The sequence below is a fragment of the Canis lupus genome, chromosome 37, assembly GCF_011100685.1.
Source record: "Canis lupus familiaris isolate Mischka breed German Shepherd chromosome 37, alternate assembly UU_Cfam_GSD_1.0, whole genome shotgun sequence".
NCBI classification, from domain to species: Eukaryota; Metazoa; Chordata; class Mammalia; order Carnivora; family Canidae; genus Canis; species Canis lupus.
Genome location: NC_049258.1, coordinates 11,723,387 through 11,746,431, shown reverse-complemented (window position 1 = coordinate 11,746,431; position 23,045 = coordinate 11,723,387). Strand labels below are relative to the sequence as shown.

At 37.7% G+C, this 23,045-nt stretch overlaps 1 protein-coding gene and 1 pseudogene across 2 annotated transcripts in view; one reads left to right on the top strand and one right to left on the bottom strand.

Moving 5' to 3' along the window:
* Nucleotides 1–3,319: 3,319 nt before the first annotated feature.
* Nucleotides 3,320–23,045, bottom strand: part of CARF (calcium responsive transcription factor) — a 97,691-nt gene continuing 77,965 nt past the window's right edge. The window contains exon 18 of one of the 2 annotated variants that reach the window (XM_038585420.1): nt 3,320–4,174. The gene's annotated coding sequence lies outside the window, so the exon portion shown is untranslated. Of the gene's footprint in view, nt 4,175–22,082; nt 22,354–23,045 lie in introns of those variants that run through there. The other variant, XM_038585421.1, reaches the window with a different exon arrangement.
* On the top strand, nt 17,569–19,585 carry LOC102152264 (annotated as a pseudogene).

The following is a 23,045-nucleotide window of genomic DNA, read 5'->3' as shown; positions in this document are numbered from 1 at the left end:
TGTGGCTATTGCTTTAAGCAATTGTTAGAACATTTAAAAAGAAGCATAATAAAAGGTCTTATTTTACTTTCACTTATTTTTTCTCTAATGTTCTTCTTTTCTTTATGTAGATTGGAGTTGCTGATCTATATCATTTTTCTTCTCTCTGAAGAACAATTTTTTTTTTTAGAGAGTGAGTGCTGGGGGGATGCAGAGGGAATGGGGGGACCTTAAGCAGGCTCCATACCCAGCATGGAACCCAACATGGGGCTCAATCTAATGACCCTGAGATCGTGAGATCGTGATCTGAGCCAAAATCAAGAGTTGGACACTAAACGGACTGAGCCACCCAGGTACCCCTCTGAAAAACTTTACCATTTCTTGCAAGGCAAGAATTTCCCTTAATTTATTATTATTTATTTATGTATTTATTTTGATTAAGAAAGTCTTTATTCACCCCCATTCACTTTTGAAGGGTAATTTCACAGGGTACAGAATTCTAGGTTGGTGTTTTTTCCCTCAGTATTTTATTTTTTTAAAGTTTTTATTTATTTATGATAGTCAGAGAGAGAGAGAGAGAGAAAGAGAGGCAGAGACACAGGCAGAGGGAGAAGCAGGCTCTGTGCACCAGGAGCCCGACGTGGGATTCAATCCCGGGTCTCCAGGATCACGCCCTGGGCCAAAGGCAGGCACCAAACCACTGCGCTACCCAGGGATCCCTCCCTCAGTATTTTAAATATTTCACTCCACTCTCCATTTGCTTGCATGGTTTCTGAAAAGAAAGCAAATGTAATTTTTATCTTTATATTTTCTACAAACAGGTATTTTTGGGACGCCTGGGTGGCTCAACAATTGAGCATCTGCCTTTGGCTCAGGGCGTGATCCTGGAGTCACAGAATCGAGTCCCACATTAGGCTTCCTGCAAGAAGCCTGCTTCTCCCTCTGCCTATGTCTCTGCCTCTCTCTCTGTGTGTCTCTCATGAATAAATAAATAAAATCTTTTTTAAAAATTAAATTAATAGGTATTTTCCCCCCTCTGGCTTTTTTCAAGATTTTTCTCTGTCTTTGATATTCTAATATTTGAATATGATATGCCTCGGTATAGCATTTTTTGGCATTTATCCTGCTTGGTGTTCTCTCAGATTCCTGGATCTGTGATGTAGAGTCTGTCCTTACTTTGGGGAAATTCTCGGTTTTTACTTCTTCAAATATTTCTTCTGTTCCTTTTTCCCCTCTAGCGTGCCTAATACACACATTACGCTTTTTGTAGTTGTCCCACAGTTCTTGGCTATTCTGTTCTGATTTTTCAGGGTTTTTTTTTTTTTTTTTCTGTTTGTGATTATATTTTGTTTTTTTTTTTGTTTTTTTTTTTTTGTTGTTGTTTTTTTAATTTTTTTTTATTTATTTATGATAGGCACACAGTGAGAGAGAGAGAGGCAGAGACACAGGCAGAGGGAGAAGCAGGCTCCATGCACCGGGAGCCCGATGTGGGATTCGATCCCGGGTCTCCAGGATCGCGCCCTGGGCCAAAGGCAGGCGCCAAACCGCTGCGCCACCCAGGGATCCCGTGATTATATTTTGGAAGTTTCTATTAACATATCCTCAAGCTCAAAGGGTGTTTCTCAGCCATGTTTAGTCTACTAATAAAAGTCAATCTTCATTTCTGTTTTAGTGCTTTTGATATGAAGCATTTCTTTTTGAATCTGAGCAGAACCCTGGGATCATGACCTGAGCTGAAGGCAGACGCTTAACCAACTGAGCCACCCAGGCACCCCAAGAGATGGAAATTCTAAGATTCAAAAAGAAATGCTGCAAATCAAAAGCACTATAACAGAAATGAAGAGCTCAAATTTTCATCTCTGTTTACACTATCCATCTCTTTACTGCATCTATTAGCATATTAATCATAATTGTTTTAAATTCCTTGTATGGTAATTCCCAACATCCTTCCCGTATATGAGTCTGGTTCTGATGCTTGCTCTATCTCTTCAAACTGTGTTTTCTGCCTTTTAGTATGCCTTGTCAGTTTTTGATAACCAGACATGATGTTGCAAGGTAAAAGGAACTGCAATAAATAGGACTTCGGTAGTGAGATGGTAAGATATTAGGGTAAGGGAAACTTCCTATAATCCTATGATTAGGTCTCAATTTTTTAGTAAGCCTGTGGCTGTGAACTCTAAACCTCCGGAGTGTTTCTCAGCTTTTTCTCCACCTAAGTGGGAAAGGATGGCTGGAGTTGGGTATTTCTCTGACTCCTCATCAGTCAGGCTCTGGTAAAAATAGTTTCTCTTGATGCCAGACCTTGTTAAAAAGAACAGAATGCTCTGGTTATTCGAAAATAGTTCCTTTCCCTCTTCCCCTACCAGAAGCAATGAGGGGATTTTTCTCCAATATTTACTATAAGAACTTGGTCAAGCTCCTTGAAATAAAACTCTCAAAAGTGTGCCCCCCAACGTGAGTAGGACTCTCTAGAGTTTTTAACCCTCAGACTTGTCCAGTTTGAGCCTATAGCAATCCATCAATTATAGTTTAGGTTTTCTCATCATAATAGCGAGGAATTTCCTCAGGATTTCTGCTCTGATAACTTGTAACTCTCGTGTTCAATTTTTGTCTCTTCAATTTTGGGGGTACTGTTTTGCCCTGTGACTTCACATCTCTGATGGAGCTAAGTAAGATTGTTGAGTTTTCAGTTTGTTTGGCTTTTTACTTGGTGTTAGGATGGAGTGATGACTTTCAAGATCTTTACATGCTGGGCAGCCCAGGTGCCTCAGCGGTTTAGCGCCACCTTCGGCCCAGGGTGTGATCCTAGAGACCCAGGATCGAGTCCCACGTCGGGCTCCCTGCATGGAGCCTGCTTCTCCCTCTGCCTGTGTCTCTGCTTCTCTCTCTGTATCTCTCATGAATAAATAAATAAAATCTTTTAAAAAGATCTTTACATGTTGAACTAGAAACTGGAAGTCTGTCCATACCTTTTCAGTAGGTGCCCATAAAGCTGTCTAAGCTTCAGTGTCAGACATGCTAATACAAAAACTCTGATTATGATTGTATTAATTGGAATATGGGTTATTTCCAAATTCCTTAGCTACCCATTTACAAGTTACTATTCTTTTATTAATGTACATTACTTTATGTATTCTCTTTCAGAATCACAAGACTAGGGGTCCCTGGCTGGCTCAGTTGGCAGAGCATGTGGCTCTTGATCTCAGGGTCATGAGTTTTTTGGGTTTTATTTTTTTAAGATTGTATTTATTTGAGAGCGAAAGAGTAGGGGGAGGAGCAGAGGGAGAAGGACAGGCAAACTCTGCCGAGCATGGAGCCTGACTCAGGGCTTGATCTCAGGACCCTAAGATCACACTCTGATCCCAAACCAAGAGTTGGATGCTCAACTGACTGAGCCACTCAGGCACCCCTCAGGGTCGTGAATTTAGTCCCACATGTGGCACAAAGTTTACTTAAAATAAAATTTTTAAAAATTAGAATCACAAAACTTGAAAACTGCGAGTTACCTTAGAGATTTTTGCAATGATGGAAATGTTCCACATCTGATGGAAATGTTCTGCATCTGTTCACTGCAGTAGCCATTAGCCACACATCACTGAACAACTGCAGTGTGACTTGTGCAACAGAGAAATTTTTAGTTCTATATAATTTTAAGTTAAATACACATATGTGACTGATGACTACCCTACTGGACAGTGCAGGTATAGAGCTAATTTACATTATAGGAAACAGAGGATAGAGAAATAAGTTAAATGACTTGTCCTGCAATGCACCATTTGTGCAAGAACTAGAACTCCTTAATTTAGGCTTTTTTGGCTATACTGTGTTGCCTTTTCATAGTCCATAGGACGATGAGTTTAAAGCAGGCTTTCTCAAACTCAGCACTACTGACATTTTGGACTGGACTGATTATCCTGTTCATTGCAGACTTCAATAGTATCTTCAAGGTACACCAACCAAAACTATCTCCAGACAAAGCCATATATCCTGGGGGCAAAGCTGAAGGCAAAATCATCCCCAGTTGAGAACCTCAGGTACCCAGGATTTCCTAGTCACATAAGGTGTCCTTCAGAGGGTGCCGGGATGGCTTAGTCATTTAAGCATCTGCTCTTGATTTCCACTCAGGTCAGGGTCTCAGGATTGGGTATACACCTTTCTGACAAGCTCATTAGCACTCAGGACTGAAGAGGTAGATCTGAAACATAAGATAGGGAAAGGAATATAAATAGAACAAAATAGAATTCTTAAAGGGGTGGGGACATTCAGTGGAGAGATGTGCAGAGAGATACCACCAAATGATTACTACAGTTAAAGAGGAAAGTGGTACCTGAGTTAGACCTTAAAAGAATGTCAGAATTTGAGTGCCCAGGCATAAAGGAAAGAATTCTGAAAAAAGAATGCTACTCCCAAGGAAATTCTCCTCTGAATTTTGGAGAGACCGTGATTTACTTGAGCTGTCTAGCTAGGGTGGAAGAAGGAGATGGGATTAGGAACATAAAGGTTGCAACTAGTTCTTTGTAGGTCCTGAATGCTGGCTCAATGATTTCTATTTCATTCTGTATAAAATGAGAGTCTTAAAGCAAGGCCCTGACAAGGTTAAAATTATATTTGTTGTCCTAGACCTTGTGATATCTTTCCCAAGGCAACATGTAATCCTACACTCTTCCCAATACACAGAATACAGTTATTAAAATTCAGTTGAAACATGAAAGAAAACCACTTCACTTTCATGTATAATAAACTTTCTATGGTGGTTGGGAAGTTAATTAAAAGTTAAGACTTCCACAGTGTACAATAGAGAAAAAAAAAAAACCTTTAATCAAGAAGAAAAAAGAAATTGCAGGAAATTTTACTTATAAATTACCATTTTCTAAATTATTTCTTTTTTCTTAAATGTGAAGAAAATTTTGAGATGGGAGAGATTTCTTTTTCTAAGCAAGCAGCTTTCTTGAAATCCAATTGCTCTAATTCAAATTTGAGTTAATATCTGATACCTCTTTACTTATTAAGTATCAAGTATTATTTCTTTCTTGCAGCAATACAATACTGTAAGAATTAAGAAAATGAGGGGCACCTGACTGACTCATTCAGTGGAGCATGTGACTCATGATCTTGGAGTTGTTACGTTTGAGCCCTGCTTTGAATATAGATATTAATTAAAAATAAAATCTTAAAAAAAACTCTGTGTAATCTCTACCCCATGTATGTGGGTACAACTGCACATCTCAATTGCTTTTTTTCCCTACATTCTTCACAGGAAAAGTAAAGAATATGTGGTATTTCTGACATTAATCTAGTAGCATTCTTAGGAACTGCATCTGGCATTGGTTTTCAGTTTTTTGGATAATTCATTTGATTTGTATATTCATTAGATTTACTGGCTTTTATTTTTTCTGTTTGAGTAATAAAGTAAATTAATAATTATCAGCTTATTTGGAATTAAGATTATGAGATGTAGCATGTCAGAGGTAAAGACCCATGACTTACAGGGCTTTCATTTTTCATATTACAACAAACCTTTAATAGTAATCAAAAAGGGGGCAGCCCCAGTGGCTCAGCAGTTTAGCACCACCTTCGGCCCAGGGCATTATCCTGGAGTCTCGGGATGGAGTCCCACGTCAGGCTCCCCTGCATGGAGCCTGCTTCTCCCTCTGCCTGTGTCTCTTCCTCTCTCTCTCTGTCTCTGTCTCTCATGAATAAATAAATAAAATCTTTTTTTTTTTAAGTAATCAAAAAGGTAACCCTTAAAAAAATCTGAAATCAGGTAGTTCCTACTTAAATTGACACTCTGACACATATTAAAGGCAGTCAACAATGATTAAAACATGAAATGCTTCACAGTTTCTTGAAGACATTTCTGAAAAAAGTTACATATTTCACTTTTCCTATTTTATTATAATGGATTTAATTAAGGAAAAGATCTTTGTTTACTGAGCATTACATTCTCATACTTTTTTCCTGCCAAAGGGATCATTTGTTTTTGTTTATCACATGATTCATCATGGTGAAACACATTAGATCAAGAAGATTATGGTTTCCAGCTGTGGATAAGTAAATGGAAAATAGTGCCCTAAAGAAGTAAGTATAAATGAAACAAAAGCTTGTTTCAGTACAAATTAAGAGGGAGAATAGAAAATTAAAGAAAAATTTTCAATTTAGTTTTTAGGTTTCCAGGTGAGAAACCAAGGAGCTCTGTAAAGAATATACCCTCGGCTGAATAATTTTACAAATAGAATGTCATACAAAAGCCTACTTTCTTAATTATATCTTCTTACTGCTTGCAGTTATCCACTCAGTTTCATTAAAGTTTTTTTGATGTTTTATTTGATATTTTATTACAAAAAATATAACCACTTAGGGTGGTGTAGGATGGGCAGTTCTTATTTAATGGTTATACAGTTAAAATTAGAGATGATAAAAAGTTCTAGAGATGGATAGTGGTGATGGTTGCACAACAGTGTGAATGTACTGAATGGTAAGGAACTGTACCTTTAAAGCCAAAATGTTAAACTTTACCTTATGTAGAGTTTATCATTAAAGAGAGGGAGAAGTGCAGTTAGTTATTCCACTTGACTGGGATATAGAAAAAAAAAAAATGCAAGAAATTCTAAAAGCCAAATTAGACATTTTGTGTATTTTATGCATTATAAATTTTATTTCTCATCAGTCAGTTTTAATAGCTGTTAAAAATAATAGAGGTTGTAGAAGTGATTATAAATTCCAGAGACGTGAGTGGCCAGTAACTGACCAGCTGAGACAGCATAAGATTATTTAAAGATAGCAATTTCCTTTCCTTCTTAGATTCCTGATCCATCCTTTACAGATTTTGCTTTAAGGTGATGTCTTGGGATCCCTGGGTGGTTCAGCAGTTTAGCACCTGCCTTCGGCCCAGGGCGTGATCCTGGAGTCCTGGGATTGAGTCCCACATAGGGCTCCCTGCATGGAGCCTGCTTCTCCCTCTGCCTATGTCTCTGCCTCTGTGTGTGTGTGTGTGTGTCTCATGAATAAATAAATAAAATCTTAAATAAAGTGATGTCTTGATAATTTCCAACCTTGCCAAGTTCCTAGGCTCTGCTCCTGGGAATCCTATCGTCTTTCTGTCTCTCCGCTCCTATTTTTAACTACCTGTGTTAAGAGGTAGGGGGTGGTATTCTGTATGTTGGTAAATTGAACACCAATAAAAAATTAATTTATTAAAAAAAGAGGTAGGGGGTGGGAGGACAGTTTACACTAATATAGCACAGATATAAAATGCAGTGGATTAAATAAGACACGAATTTTAAAACTTTCTAACAGTCTTAAGGTAGGAAAACTGTCCAGATAATAGGGCAACTCCATTCCACAGTGAGACTCAAGGACCCTAATTTGCCCTTTCTCATTTCTCTTCCAACCTTGTCCTTATTAACCAGCATATAGGAAGGAAGAGAAAGTGGAAATAAAGGACCAGTTCCTTTTGGGTACCATAGAAGTTGCACTCCTCATATTCCAAGAGCAAGACTTAGTCAACACCTACATCCAGCTAGAAAGGATATTGGAAATACTATTTCACAGTAGGAACCCATGTACCTAGCTAATACTATGAAGATGGATTTGGGGAGAACAATTTGCAGTTTGCCCCACTACCCTATTCCCAACATCAGGATAACTTAACGTGGTTTGTTTGATTCTCTTAAAATATTACTATCTCCAGAGTCTAAAAACTATTAAGTTGCATCTATCACAATGTTATTCTGAAAGGTTCCCATGGTCTTTTTATTCTACCAATCTTTTTTTTTTTAGATTATTTATTTATTTATTTGAAAGTCAAGGCGAGAGACAGCATAGTCAGGGAGTGGGGAAGGGAGAGGGGCAGAATGAGAGGAAGAAGCAGGCTCTCTGCTCAGCACCTGAAGCCTGACTGGGGGCTGGATCCCAGCACCCTGGGATCATGACCAGAGCCAAAGGCAGACGCTTAACCAACTGAGCCACTCAGGTGCCCCTATTCTGTAATTCTTATGTAACAAACCATCTTAAAACTTACTGGTGCCCCTCAAAGGCATTATGCTCAGTGAAATAAGAAAGAAAAAGATAAACACTGTATGATCTAATATGTGGAATCGAAAAAATATATATTTTTGGGATCCCTGGGTGGCGCAGCGGTTTAGCGCCTGCCTTTGGCCCAGGGCGCGATCCTGGAGACCCGGGATCGAATCCCACGTGGGGCTTCCGGTGCATGGAGCCTGCTTCTCCCTCTGCCTATGTCTCTGCCTCTCTCTCTCTCTCTCTGTGTGACTATCATAAATAAATAAATTTTAAAAATTTAAAAAAAAAAAAAAAAGAAAAAAAATATATTTTTAAATAGATAAAAACCAAGCTCATAGATACAGGGGACAGATTGGTGGTTACCAGAGACAAGGGTTGAGGGGGGGGAAAAATGGATGAACTGTTATTTTTTGTTTAAATAAATTTAAAAAATAAACATTTAGAAATTCATCAGGTATCTTTAAATTTGAGTAAAATTTCTTTTCCTCTTAGCCAGTTTTGTGTCATTATTTGTAAATATGCATGATCCAAAGACAACCATGACAACTCAGTGTGCATTTCCTCCCATTTTTCTAAATTTATCCAATGATGCAAGTATATATAATAAAATTATGCTGTGCATTAAAAAAAACTTAGTAAGATTTAGTGGCATAAAACAACCATTTTATTGTGCTCACAGATTCTGTGAACCAGGGATTTGGGCAGAGCAAAGAAGAGATAACTAGTCTTTGCTCTACCATGGCTGGGCTTCAGCTGGAAAACTCAAAAGCTGAGAATGACTCCACGGCAGAGAGCTGAAATAATCTGGAGACATCTTTAGTTACATGGCTGGTGCTGGATGCTGCTTGTAACTTTAGCTGGACTGTCGCCATAAAACAACCTGTTAAATGTGGGTTGCCTGCATAGACCAGTTTAGATTTCCCCACAGTAAGTTCTTAAAAAAGTAACGAAGTACTAGTCATAAGGGAAAAAATTGGTAACTTTAACTACATTAAAATATTAAAAGCCTGTTACTCAAAAGCACCATAGTAGAGAGAGAGCAAAAAGACACCCTGGAATGGGAAAATATATTTGCAATACATATTTTTAATACAAGACTCCTATATATAGAATTCCAATAAAAAGGTAATAGAAACTAAGTTTTTAAATGAGCAAAATATTTGGATTGACCATTCATAGGAAGGGAAATACAAATGGTGAACAAATTTTGAAAAGGTACTCAAACTCAGTTGACTTAAGGAAATGCAAATTAAAACCATAATTTAAAAACACTAAATATTTATCAGTTTTGAAAAACTAGGAAGTCTGACAATAAAAGTACTGTTAAAGATATGAAACTGCAATCATCATATGCTGTTAGTTATAGCATAAACATGTATAATCAGTTTGGCACTATCTGGAAAGCTAAAGATATGTATATTCAAATGACCCAATTACTTTGTATATAGCTGGAGAAAATGTGTGCATGTGTAACAGAAGATACATATGACATGTATCATTTAAACATCAATTTATATAGAAAACACACTGATGGCTACAAGAGGGGAGGAGAAGTGGGGGGTGGGTTAAGAAGGTGGTGAAGATTAAGGAGTGCACTTGTGGTGATGAGCAAAGGGTGATGATGTATGGAAGGGCTGAATCACTGTATTGTAAACTTGAAACTAATATAATGCTGTATGATAACTAACTGTAATTAAAATAAAAACAAAAAAACCATTATGCATTTCACCAATTTAACCAACTAAAGGAGAGAAACTATATAATTATCTCAAAAGATATGGTATGTGACAAAAGTCAACATCCACTTATAATAGATACTCTTGGAAAACTAGAAAAGATCTGAAATCTAAAGAGTTCCAAATGTGTATGAATTACAGAATGTAATGCTTACTTTCTAATTTAAATATCCTTTGAACTATCTGGTTTACAAAAATCTAAGAAGTGGTTCAGTGCTAATGTTCCTTAAAGATTGTCCCTAATGGTGTCTGGCTGGCTTACTAGGTAGAGCATGGAACTCTTGATTTGGGGGTTGTGAATTTGAGCCCCATGTTGGGCATAGAACTTACATTAAAAAAAGAAAAATTAAAGACTGTCCTTCTATTTATTAAATATTTATAATATCTTTTTAATTAAATATTTTATTGTAAGATATTTCAAAGATCAACGTGGGTTGCAAATAAAATTAAAGTGTTAATACTACTTTGGAAAAAAAATTAGTTCTCCCATTAATATATTAATGCATATCCTACAGTCCCTTATCTTTTAATTTATAGACTCTAGGTTGACAGGAAGTATCCTCTTCCATGTGGTGAATTTTGATAGTTCATTAATTGTTTAATTTAGAGTTAAATCTGATTATAATGCAGACTTTGGAATAAAAAAGTTTTGGGTTTAGATCTTTGATTCTTGACTTCCTAGCTATGTATGATCTTTGGCAAGGTACTTAATCCACCTGTTTGTTTTTCTTCCATAAAACTGGGATAATAATACCCTATTCCAGGTATGAAGATTAACTGATAAATATAAAGCATTTGACACTCATTAAATGTTATGTATTATCATATTTTGGAACCAGGTAAAGTAAATATAGGTTAAATTGTTGCTGAGTAAACTTGGGGGAGCCCACCCCCTGTGGCCTCAACCCAGCCCATCCCAAAGATGTTGCTGAAGGTTCCTGTTCTAATCACAAGAAATTCAAGGACAGACACAGCACAGCAAAGAAGCAACACAAGCAGGAAAGTTTATTAAAGTAAAAGTATACTCTTGGGGTGTAAGAGCAGGTGAGCTTGAGAGAGAGGAAGAGTGAGAGAGAGAGAACAAACCCAAAAATGAAAGAGGAGAGGAGAAATAACAACCATCACCAAGGAAATACAAATAATTATAAGAGAATATTATGAAAAAGTATATGCCAACAAATTGGACAACCGAGAAGAAATGGATAAATTCCTAAAACTCATAACTTCCCAAAACCCAATCAGGAAGAAATAGAAAATTTGAACACGCTATTTGACAGCAATGAAACTGAATCAGTAATCAAAAAAAACTCCCCCAAAACAAAAGTCCAGGACCAGATGGCATCACAAGTGAATTCTACCAAACATTTAAAGAAGAGTTAATATCTGTTCTTCTCAAACAATTGCAAAAAATAGAAGAGGAAAGAAAACTTCCCAACTCTTTCTATGAGGGAGTATCAGCCTGATACCAAAACCAGATAAAGACACCACACACACACAAGAACTACAGGGGAATAAATATCTCAGATGAACAATGATATAATTATCCTCAAAAACTAGCAAACTGAATCCAACAAAACATTTTAAAAAATCATTCACCATGTGAATACAATGATCAACAGTGGTTCAATATTCCCAAATCAGTGAGATATAGTACATCAATAAGAAAAAAGACAAAAACTGTAAGATCACTTCAATAAATGCAAAGTACAACATCCATTCATGATAAAAACACTCGACAAGGTAGGTTTAGAAGGATATACTTCAACATAATAAAGGCCGTATGAAAAACCCACAGTTAACGTCAAACTCAATGGGGAAAAACTGAGAACTTTTCCCCTATGGCTAGGAACAAGACAAAGAAGTCCACTCTCATCATTTTATTTAACATAGTACTGGAAGTCCTAGCCACAGCCATCAGACAACAGAAATAAAAGGCATCCAAATCAGTAAGGAAAAAGTAAAACATTCACTATTTTCAGACACTATATGTAGAAAACCCAGAAGGCTCTCCCACAAGTACTAGAACTGATAAATGAATTCAATAAAATTGCAAGATACAAAAATCAACGTATAGAAATCTGTTGCATTTCTATACATCAATAATGAAGAAGCAGAAAGAAAAATTAAGAAAACAACCCATTTACAATTATTTACCAAAAATAATAAGATACCTAGGAATAAACCTAACCAAAGAGGTGAAAGGCATACACTCTGAAAACTCTAAAACACTGATGAAAGAAACTGAAGATATCACAGAGAATTGAGAGACAATCCATGCTCATTGAAGAACAAACACTGTTAAAATGTCATTACTATCCAAAGCAATCTACAGATCTAATGCAATCCTTGTCAAAATACCAACAGCATTTTTCACAGAACTAGAATGAACAATCCTAAAATTTGTATGGAACCACAAAAGACTCTGAATAGCCAAAGTAATCTTGAAAAAGAAAAGCAAAGGTGGAGGCATCAGAATTCATGTCACTAATTCCCTATTATTTAGTGTCCTCAGCTATAAAATAAGACTACTTACACTTGATTCTAACACAAAAATTTTGTGAAGTTAAGCAATATGTGAAAAGACTTAGAAATAAAGTGAATAACAAATCCTACCTATAGGGAAATATAAAGAGCAAATGAGGTATTGTATATATAATGGGTTTTTCTACAACTATACAACAATTCCCAATGTATTATTATTATTATTATTATTATTATTATTATAAAGCATTAATCCAATACAACAGTATCTCAAGGGAAAATTAATATAGGAAGTCAGAGTCTAGGGTTGATTTTTATAATGCATGCAGTAGTAGTCAATTTTATAATGTATGTAGTAATATATGTAATAGTAAATATATTATGGGGTTCCGGGCTGACTCTGCCCATGGAGCATGTGACTCTTGATCTCAGGGTCATAAATTCAAATCCCACTGTGGGCATGGAGCCTACTTTAAAAAAAGAAAATAGGGGCAGCCTAGGTGGCTCAGTGTTTTAGCGCCGCCTTCAGCCCAGGGTGTGATCCTGGAGACCGGGGATCAAGTCTCATGTCGGGCTTCCTGCATGGAGCCTGCTTCTCCCTCTGCCTCTCTGCCTCTCTCTGTGTGTGTTTGTCTCTCGTAAATAAACAAAGTATTTTTTTTAAAAATGTATTACTATATAAATCTAGTGAATGCTGATGCAGTATTTCACAAAATGGCATCTTCACTTGCTTTGTATCTATGAAATTTTAACTACTTGGCTCATCTGTGGCAATCTGAATTATTTTGCTCCTTCTTTTCAGTTTAACATTCTAGTTTTTAAGTCTAAATGTTTCTCAGTGTACCCTAACCCAGACTTGAGTAGAGAAAAAAAGAAAGAATACCTTCCCACTAAACTGTTTTTACCAAATAGCTGGCCCTCCTAAAATTCCTTACTCATCATTACCATCATTAAACAAATGAGTCTATGCTGCTCACCCTAATGTAAAGTACAAGGAGTTGATTTTGTGAGGTCACTTGATCACAAATCAACATCTCTTGTGACCTGCAATTTGGGAATTAATCACTTTATGTCTTACTGTACAGCATATGTCTTTGAATAGTCTTCTATAATGTAGTTGTCTTTGAATTTGAGATGCTTAGGAAGACTGCTAATATAACCCCTTTGGACTTTTTAACATGAATTTTCTTAACATGTGCATCACAAAACATTCCAGTTGGACCATTAGAAACATACTCCCAAAATTTGGTGAACATTTTTAGTAATTTCTGTATGATTTAGTAAGAGTAGAGTACTAATTTAAATTGATCAACACAAGGGAAGTGTATTTTGTGTTGGGGATCCAGATTTATGCTTAATGCAAATTTTCCACTGTCATGACTAGATTTTCACCATCTTCTGCTTAATTTTCAATCTTCATATCAGAATAAATTATTTTATAATCTTAGGTACCCACTAAGTCATTTGGTACTTACATGTGACTTCAGTGTTGGCTATTTATTAAATGCCCTTTACAAAAAAATGTATTTAATAATTGCATTTTTTAGGTTTTAGATTCAGATAGGTAATTCTTTCCTTTCCAGATTAACCCAGTAAAATTATTTAGCTACTATGAATCTCAGTATCTTCATCCAAAAAATGGAGATAATAATACCTTTCTCATAACATATCAAACCCCTAATTCCTCACAACTCATCCATTTCTTGCAAGGGTAAATATGAAAAACGAAAATTCATTTCATTGTGTTGGGACAATTGGTTAACTAAAAAAAAAAAAAACATTTAAACTTTACTTGTACTCTGTGCTGGAATAAATTCAATATGTGAGGGGAAAAAAGACTTAAAAGCTGCAAGAAATTTTTTTTGCAAGAAATTTTAGATAAATATTTACTTGCTGTCTAAAGGAGAAGGACTAAGCATAGGACTAAGAATTTTAATTACCAAATTAAAGGGCAAACCAGAAAGAGGGAACAAGAACTATTTATAGACAGAATTAATACATTTAATATATAAAACATGTTATATTTCACACCACAGCCTTGGAAAAAATGAGAAAGAACTGATATATGGACACAGTAAGAAATTGGAGACAAAAATAGGCACCTACGGGTAGCCCCGGTGGCTCAGCGGTTTAGCGCTGCCTTTGTCCCAGGGTGTGATCCTGGAGACCCGGGATCGAGTCCCACATCGGGCTCCCTGCATGGAGCCTGCTTCTCTCTGCCTGTGTCTCTGCCTCTCTCTCTCTCTCTCTCTATCTCTCTCTCTCTCTCACTGTCTCTCATGAATAAATAAAATATTTTTAAAAATAGGCACCTACAATAAAAACAAACTATACAAGACACTTCTGTATAATAAAGAAGTTAACTCACCTTTGTCTTTGATTCCTGGGAGTGAACTCAGTTCCTAGAATTTCCCAAGTAAAAGGAATGTCTCTGTTATTCATGAGCCCTTTGGATCATATCTGGGTTTATACAAATGAGGTTATTCATGGTGGACCCTAGGTAGCTTCTAGATCAGGGCTGATCATGCCTGATAGACCAACCATGTGATTAAAAACTTGGGGCTTTGAGCCTCATGATATCAGCCCGACCTTCTGACCTCTGGGAAAAGGAGAATGAGTTCTATGATGACAGGCCAATGATTTAATCAATTTTGTCTATGTAATGAAACTCCAATAGGAGCTCTACTCATGAAGCTCAGTAGTGCTTCCTAGTAGGTGAGCACATTAATATGATGGGAGGGTGAACTGCCCTGATTTCATGAGGAAAAGGTATGGGAACTTCTGCATTTAGGACTCCCAGGTCTTGCCTTAAATATCTCTTATTAGCCTGTTTCTGACTTGTACACTTTCTAATAAACTTTAATTTTTAACAACAGTTCTGAATCATTCCAGCAAATTATCAAACCTTCAGGGGTCATGGGATTGTCCCATATTTGTAGGCAGCTGGACATGTAGGTGACCTGGGCTCCCCACTTTTAACTGGTGTCTAAAGTAGGGGCAGTTGTTGGGAGACCATGCCTTTAAACTTGTATGGTCTGTACTAACTTTGGGTGGTTAATGCCAGAATTGAATTGCAGTATACCAGCTGGTGTCAGAATAAACATTAATTACATAAGATATATTAAGAGATGCATGAAAGAATGGTTGCCAAAATATTAATGGACTGATTTCAGGTGATTTTTAGCATTTTAAAAACATCTTTCATATCTTTTTTTAAAAAATTTTTATTTATTTATTCATGACAGACACAGTGAGAGGCTGAGACACAGACAGATGGAGAAGCAGGCTGCTTGCAGGGAACCCAAGTGGGTCTCGATGTGGGACTCGATTTCCACACCAGGATCACACCCTGAGCTGAACGCAGATGCTCAACCACTGGGCCACCCAGGCATCCCCATCTTTCATATCTTAATCAAATTTTTTTTATTATGATCAGGGGTTGTATATATGATGAGGGAAAAGAAGTTTCTTACATTGTAGGGGGAAAAGTAAGCTCTTTTAGACATTCTATTAGGTGAAGAAACTAAGATTCTGAATAGTAGGTATTATATTATCCGTTTACATTTATATATATATATATGTGTGTGTGTGTGTGTGTGTATTTATATTTCACATTTAAAGAATATGTAGATATATGGGGCAGCCCCAGTGGCTCAGCGGTTTAGCGCCGCCTGTAGTCCGGAGTGTGATCCTGGAGACCCGGAATCGAGTCCCACGTCGGGCTCCCTGCATGGAGCCTGCTTCTCCCTATGCCTGTGTCTCTGCCTTTCTCTCTCTCTGTGTCTCTATGAATAAATAAATTAAAAAAAAAAGAATATGGAGATATGTACATATTACTAGAATAAGAATAGGAATACTACACTCTAGAATGCTGTTAATAATGGTTATCAATAAGGAAGTATGTCAGGGAGGAAGTAATTTCCTATGTATATTCCCATATTTGAATCTTCTACAACTAGATATCTACTCAAGTAATAAAAGAAATACAATTATCCCATAAACATGTATTTTATAAAATAAAGGACTGCAGGGAGAAAGATAGGATTTATGAACATTACATAACATAGGATTCACATTGGGCAGTTCTTCCACTGATTTACACCCTATCCTAAGGGAGTTAACTTCCCCATCTCTTTTCTACTGCTTTTCCCTAAATGTTTTTCATTGATTTTAATAAATCAAATAATTCAAAGATTTTTTAAAAATAAAAGTATTTACAAAAAAAAATAAAAAATAAAAAAAAATAAAAGTATTTACAAATGAAAAATAAAGGCTTTTTTTAAACATTTTTAAGAAATACAAGGCCAACAGAAATTGATTTCTTTAAAAAACTGAATTGCAATATAAAAATGGATTAGTGTCCATTTTCACATTAAAAATTGTATTTCAGAGCCCTGGGTGGCTCAGCGGTTTAGCGCCTGCCTTCCGCCCAGGGCATGATCCTGGAGACCAGGATCGAGTTCCGCATCGGGGTCCCTGCTTGGAGCCTGCTTCTCCCTCTGCCTGTGTCTCTGCCTCTCTCTCTCTCTCTCTCTCTGTCTCTGTCTCTCATGAATAAATAAATCTTTAAAAAAATAGTATTTCATATAAAAAAATACGAAGCACCTCACTAATTAAACATGTTAATTTGAACAAAAGTAAGGTATTTCAAATTAGAAAAGTATTTTTTAAAGATTTTATTTATTAATTTAATAAAAGAGAGTACAAGCAGGGGGAGCTGTAGGCAGAGGGAGGGAGAGAGAAGCAAGCCCCCTGTTGAGCAGGGAACACAGTGCAAGGCTCAATCCCAAGACCCCAGGATCACGACCTGAGCCAAAGGCAGACGCTTAAACCACTGAGCCACCCAGTTACCCCTAGAAAAGTCTTGGAATTATATTTAATTCTCATGAGGATGTGATTAGATGCACAATCAAAAAATACTTTAAGATAGATAAATATAACATTTATGGGAAAAAATTGATAATATTATCAAGAGTAAAAATGCTTATGCTGTTTGAGCAATTATTTTTTTTTAATATTTTGTTTATTCATGAGAGACACACAGAGAAAGGCAGAGATACAGGCAGAGGCAGAGGGAGAAGCAGGCTCCATGTAGGGAGCCCAATGTGGGACTTGATCCCTGGTCTCCATGATCACTCTCTGGCTGAAAGCAGACGCCCAACCACTGAGCCATCCAGGTATCCCAGTTTGAGCAATTATTTTATGTGTAGGAATCCAAACCAAAAACATAGTAGTCAGAGATGCAAAAAATGACTTTTATACCAAAAATATTTGGCAGTAAAAAAATATATTTTTAGGAATCTCGGGCGGGCGTCCAGTTTGGGTCTAGGTTGGAGTTAGAGGGGTGGAGATGCGGAAGGAAGCCCCGCCCCCTCGAGCGCCCCCCGCGAGTGGAACCTTCCCCCTAATGCGCCCACTCGTTTGAAACTGCAGTTAGAGGCTGCGCAGTATCGGTCCGATGGGGCGCTCCTGCTTGGGGCCTCCAGCCTTAGTGGCTGCTGCTGGGCTGGCTCCCTCTGGCTCTTCAAGGACCCTTGTGCCGCCCCCAACGAAGGCTTCTGCTCCGCTGTCCAGACAGAAGCCGGAGTGGCTGACCTCACTTGGGTTGGGGACAGGTATCCTAGTGGCTTCCGATTCAGGTGCTATTGAGTTGTGTGAGCTGGACAAGAACCAGACACTCATTGTCAGCGAGTTCTGCAAGTATGAGCATGATGACATCGTGTCAGTGTCCTGAGCTCTGGCACGCAGCTCACTCTGGGCAGGTCACCTGTGTCACGGCCTCTTCCCACAAGGATTCTATGTTCCTTTTATGCGGTGAGGACAACAGAATTTTACTCTGGGATACCCGCTGTCCCAAGCCAGCATTACAGATGGGCTGCACTGCCTCTGGCTACCTTCCTACCTCCCTGGCTTGGCATCCTCAGCAGAGTGAAGTTTTTGTTTTTGGTTTAGAAGCCAAGCCCACAGAGACTTTGTGAGAGACGCTACGTGGTCCCCGCTCAATCACTCTCTCCTTACCACAGTGGTCTGGGACCATCAGGTCATCCACCACATCCTGCCCAGAGCCTCTTGCAGCCCTTGGACCTAAGAGTGTTTCTGAATAGATCGGATTTAAGACAAAAAGCAAATCCCCCATGAGTATCCGCTCCCTTTGCCCCTGCCCTGTCAGCTTGTGAGACCACACAGGAGCCTTACAGTATGCTCTGCACCAGATCTGGGCAGTTAATAGGCATTGTCTCTCAGCCTGAGGGAGACTGAATTCTGGGATCCTGTAGTCATAGGGAAGAAAAACTTTCTTAAAATTGGATATGTAGGTATGTCTGAGTGTGTGTGTGTAGATACATAGTTTTTGGTGGTGGGAGGGAATTAAGTCCATCTTACATCTTTCCCAAGCTCTCCCCCCTACCAGAAACAAAAACAAAAAAAAGTTCACAAAAGGGTTTTATGCTTCCTATGTAGCTGTGCATGAGAAATTAGCCGTGACTGGATGAGGTATGGGATGTGGGCATCCCTGGGTTCTTGGAGGCAGCTATATGCACTACTCATGGAGATGGGAGCAACTTTATTTTTTATAGAACTTAATCTGCCTTTCTCATGGCATGCTTCCATTCACAAAAATCCTGCTTAGCTTACCTCAAGGAAGAGTCAGGACACTCATCATAGTTTTGCACATCTCTTTGCCATTAAACAGAGTAAAAAATGCATTTTTCTGGCTTTTCAAAATTTTGGCTGGTGCCTGTGTAATGCTCCCCCTCCACCCCCTGCCCATGGAATTGTATATATGAAAGATGAGTGTCATAGATGCCATGGAAAAAAGTTGGGATGATGGAGAGCTTAAAATTCAGTTAAGTTAAAAACTGACACAGACCTGCAGAAAAATGTCAGCCATGTTTCCCACTGAAAAACAGCTTGAGGCCTGACTCTCCTGGCCTCTGGATCCCATTCTCTGGACATAGGAAGTCTGAATGCTGTTTCTGTGGACTCTGAAGATTTTATAAAGTACAGCATCAGAAAATCAAAAATACTTTTTGGTGAGATAAAAAGCTTAGGCTTTGTTGGCCTGTCTTTTGAAGTGTGTGTTATGTGCAGTTAGACATATCTCACTATGTGAGGCATCAGGGTATCAATCATGGCCCAGGATTTGTGTGTGTGCTTCCCTAGCCCCTTAAGAGTAGCTAGATGGAATTTAAATATTGGATTACTTGGGTTGGTGGACTGGCTATTGCCAGAAGTCCTGGTCAGTTATTGATTATGAAACTAAATACAATCAATTATGTACTTTGGTGCTTTGCAAGTTTAGCTCAGCTGCAGTCACATGAAACTGGGCAGTTTGAAGGAATATGGACAGAATATTTTAAGTAAAGCTTCCATGCTTCACCCTTGCCAAACATGAGCTCTGTTGTCACAATGACCCCAAGTAAAAACATTGGAATTTGTAAAAAAAAAAAAAAAAAAAAAAAAAAAAAAAAAAAATATATATATATATATATATATATATATATATATTTTAAAGATTTTATTTATTCACAAGAGACACACAGAGAGAGAGAGAGGCAGAAACATAGGCAGAGGGAGAAGTAGGCTCCATGCAGGGGGCCTGATGTGGGACTCTGGGATCATGCCCTGAGATGAAGGCAGACACTCAACCACTGAGCCACCCAGGCGTCCCTGGCATTAAAAATATTGAAACTACGCAAGTGTTCAACAATCTGGGGATGAATAAAATAGATGTGAAAAACATATGCAATACTATATTATTAAAAACAATTTTAAAGAAACTTTCAATACAATGTAGTGTTCGTTAAAAAAAAAGCAGGATTTATGACTGTATATGATCCAAAGTATGTTTATTCATTTATTTTTAAGATTCTATTTATTTATTCATGAAAGACAGAGAGAGGCAGAGACATAGGCAGAGGGAGAAGCAGGCTCCATGTAGGGAGCCCTGAGACTCAATCTCAGGACCCTGGGATCATGACCTGAGCCAAAGGCAGACGCTCAACCACTGAGCCACCCAGGCATCCCCAAATTATGTTTAAAGAGGAGAAATTACAAAAATCTTCTCTGATCCATGAAACTTTCCAAGACTTTCAACGGATGCCTGAAACCATGGATATTACTGAAGCCTACATATACTATGTTTTTTCCTATACATACATACCTATGATAAATTTTAATTTCTAGATTAGGCACAGTAAGAGATTAATAACTAGTAATTTTTTAAAAAGATTTTACTTATTTATTCATGAGAGACACAGAGAGAGGCCAAGACATAGGCAGAGGGAGGAGAAGAAGGCTCCATGCAGGAGCCAATGCAGGAGTCGATCCTGGAACTCCAGGACCACGTCCTGAGCCGAAGGCAGAGAGACGCTCAACCACTGAGCCATCCAGATGTCCCAATAACAACTGGTAATAAAATAGAATGACTATAAAAACATCATTTGCATTCTGAAAATTACCTTGATCAAATAGGAACTGAACCAGTAAAACTTATGTATCAGGAAATTTAATGATACAGAAAGAAGACTAAAAAAAAAAATATTTCCTATCTATAAAATCTTTATCAGATCCATTTAGTGAACAAATTGTTTCATTCAATAGCTTTTTATTACTGTTCTGCATCCAGTTCCTGTTGACAAATACTCATGTCATGAGAAATATTACCAACATATTTATAGGGCCTATGTGGATAGTTTCCACAAGTCCTGGGCTCAGCACAGCCAACCTATTTCAGAGAACCACTGAATTCTATTATCCAACCTCAGTCTTCAGGTTGCAGAGGAAGAAATCGAGGGCCACAGAAATGAAGTGATTCACCTAAGATAATTCACGTAAATAACAGGCAGAGTTAGTCCTCTGCTTCTTATACTACTTCACAACAAATTTATACATCTCACAAACTATCTTAACAGCATCCATTGTTGAATTTTGCATTGCAGGTATTTCCTGTGAAAACACTTTTAGCCAAATGGTATAGACAAAAATGGAAGAATTAACTGGACATAAAATTGAAGAGTAGAAAAACAAAACAAAACAAACAAAAAAAAAACAAAAAAATTGAAGAGTAGGTTCAGGAGAAATTATACAGCTAAAGATTGTAACTAAATGAAATTTATGATAATTTTTAACCTCCTCTTTCTCCTTTATACCTTTTATTTTCTATTTTTTTTAAATTTTTATTTATGATAGTCACAGAGAGAGAGAGAGAGAGAGAGAGGCAGAGACAGAAGCAGGCTCCATGCACCGGGAGCCTGACGTGGGATTCGATCCCGGGTCTCCAGGATCGCGCCCTGCGCCAAAGGCAGGCGCCAAACCGCTGCGCCACCCAGGGATCCCCGGGATCCCCTCCTTTATACCTTTTAAAGTGGAAATGGGTAAAGCTCTAGCTTTTGCACTTGTTGCTACAGAGTTAAAATCTATGGAACTGTAAACTCTAGTGTAATTAAAAATTAAAATGATCTCAGTGTTTCCATGGAAATAAAAAGACTTCGTGAATAAATAATCACTATTATACAACTGACACAGAAGTCTGTTACTCTGAAAGCCACAAATTGTCTTATAGCTACTATCGGCTTGTTTTGTTTTGTTCTTTCCTGTATCTTTTGATGAAATTCTTCTTCTTTTTTTTTTTTTTAAGATTTTACTTGTTCATGAGAGACACACAGAGAGAGGCACACACATTCATGAGAGACACACAGAGAGAGGCAGAGACACAGGCAGAGGGAGAAGCAGGCTCCATGCAGGGAGCCCAACGCAGGACTCGATCTCGGGTCTCCAGGATCATGCCCTGGGCGGAAGGTAGCACTAAACCACTAAGCCACCTGGGCTGTCCCGATGAAATTCTTGAAAACCCAAATACACCCGTATTTTTTATTCATATAATTCTAGTATCAAAGCATTACAAGGTATTTTCAAATGTTAATCAAACCTGAAAAGAGAAGAAGGATCTTCTTAACACAGCTAATATATTTACCAAATTCTAATCATCTTCTTAAAGGCGGAATTTAGGGCAGCCCCGGTGGCTCAGCGGTTTAGCGCCACCTTCAGCCCAGGGCATGATCCTGTAGACCCGGGATCAAGTCCCACGTCGGGCTCCCTGCCTGGAGCCTGCTTCTCTGTCTCTGTCTCTCTGTGTCTAATAAATAAATAAAATCTAAATAATAATAATAATAAAGGCAGAATTTATTACTGCTACCTAACCATATTTTAGGCAAAAGCAAAATAATTAAAGAAGTTTAATGTTTATTAAATAAAAAACTGAATAATGTATAAAAAGGATAAAAAATGATAGTTTAAGGTAGTTGGTTTGAAAAAAGACTAGAAAACAGGGGCGCCTGAGTGGTTCAGAGGGTTGAGTTTCTGCCTTCGGGTTGGGTCATGATCTTGGGGTACTGGGATTGAGCCAGGGAGCCTCTTTCTCCTTCCTCCTCTGCCTCTCCCTTCACTTGTGCTCTCTCTCAAATACATAAAATCTTAAAAAAAAAAAAAAAAAGACTAGAAAGCAGAAAGATTTTTCTGAAATATTTTTACAATCAGGTCTACAAATCTGATATGCCTCAATTGTAGAGAAGCGATAATATATATACCTGGAATAGTAAGGGGCATTTAGACTGGAGTTACCACCTTATATTGTAATGTCTCTTGGACACCGCTATGATAATACACTGTATACACTGAATATGTATTTGTTAACTAAGAGACTGAAGAGATTGCTTTAATTAGCAACTAATCTAATCTGTGATACTTCCTGCCCCAACATTACCTCCCAGGTTCAAAGTGGACTTAATTGACCAGTTTTAAGCATTCTTGGTGTTCCTTTTAACTTCT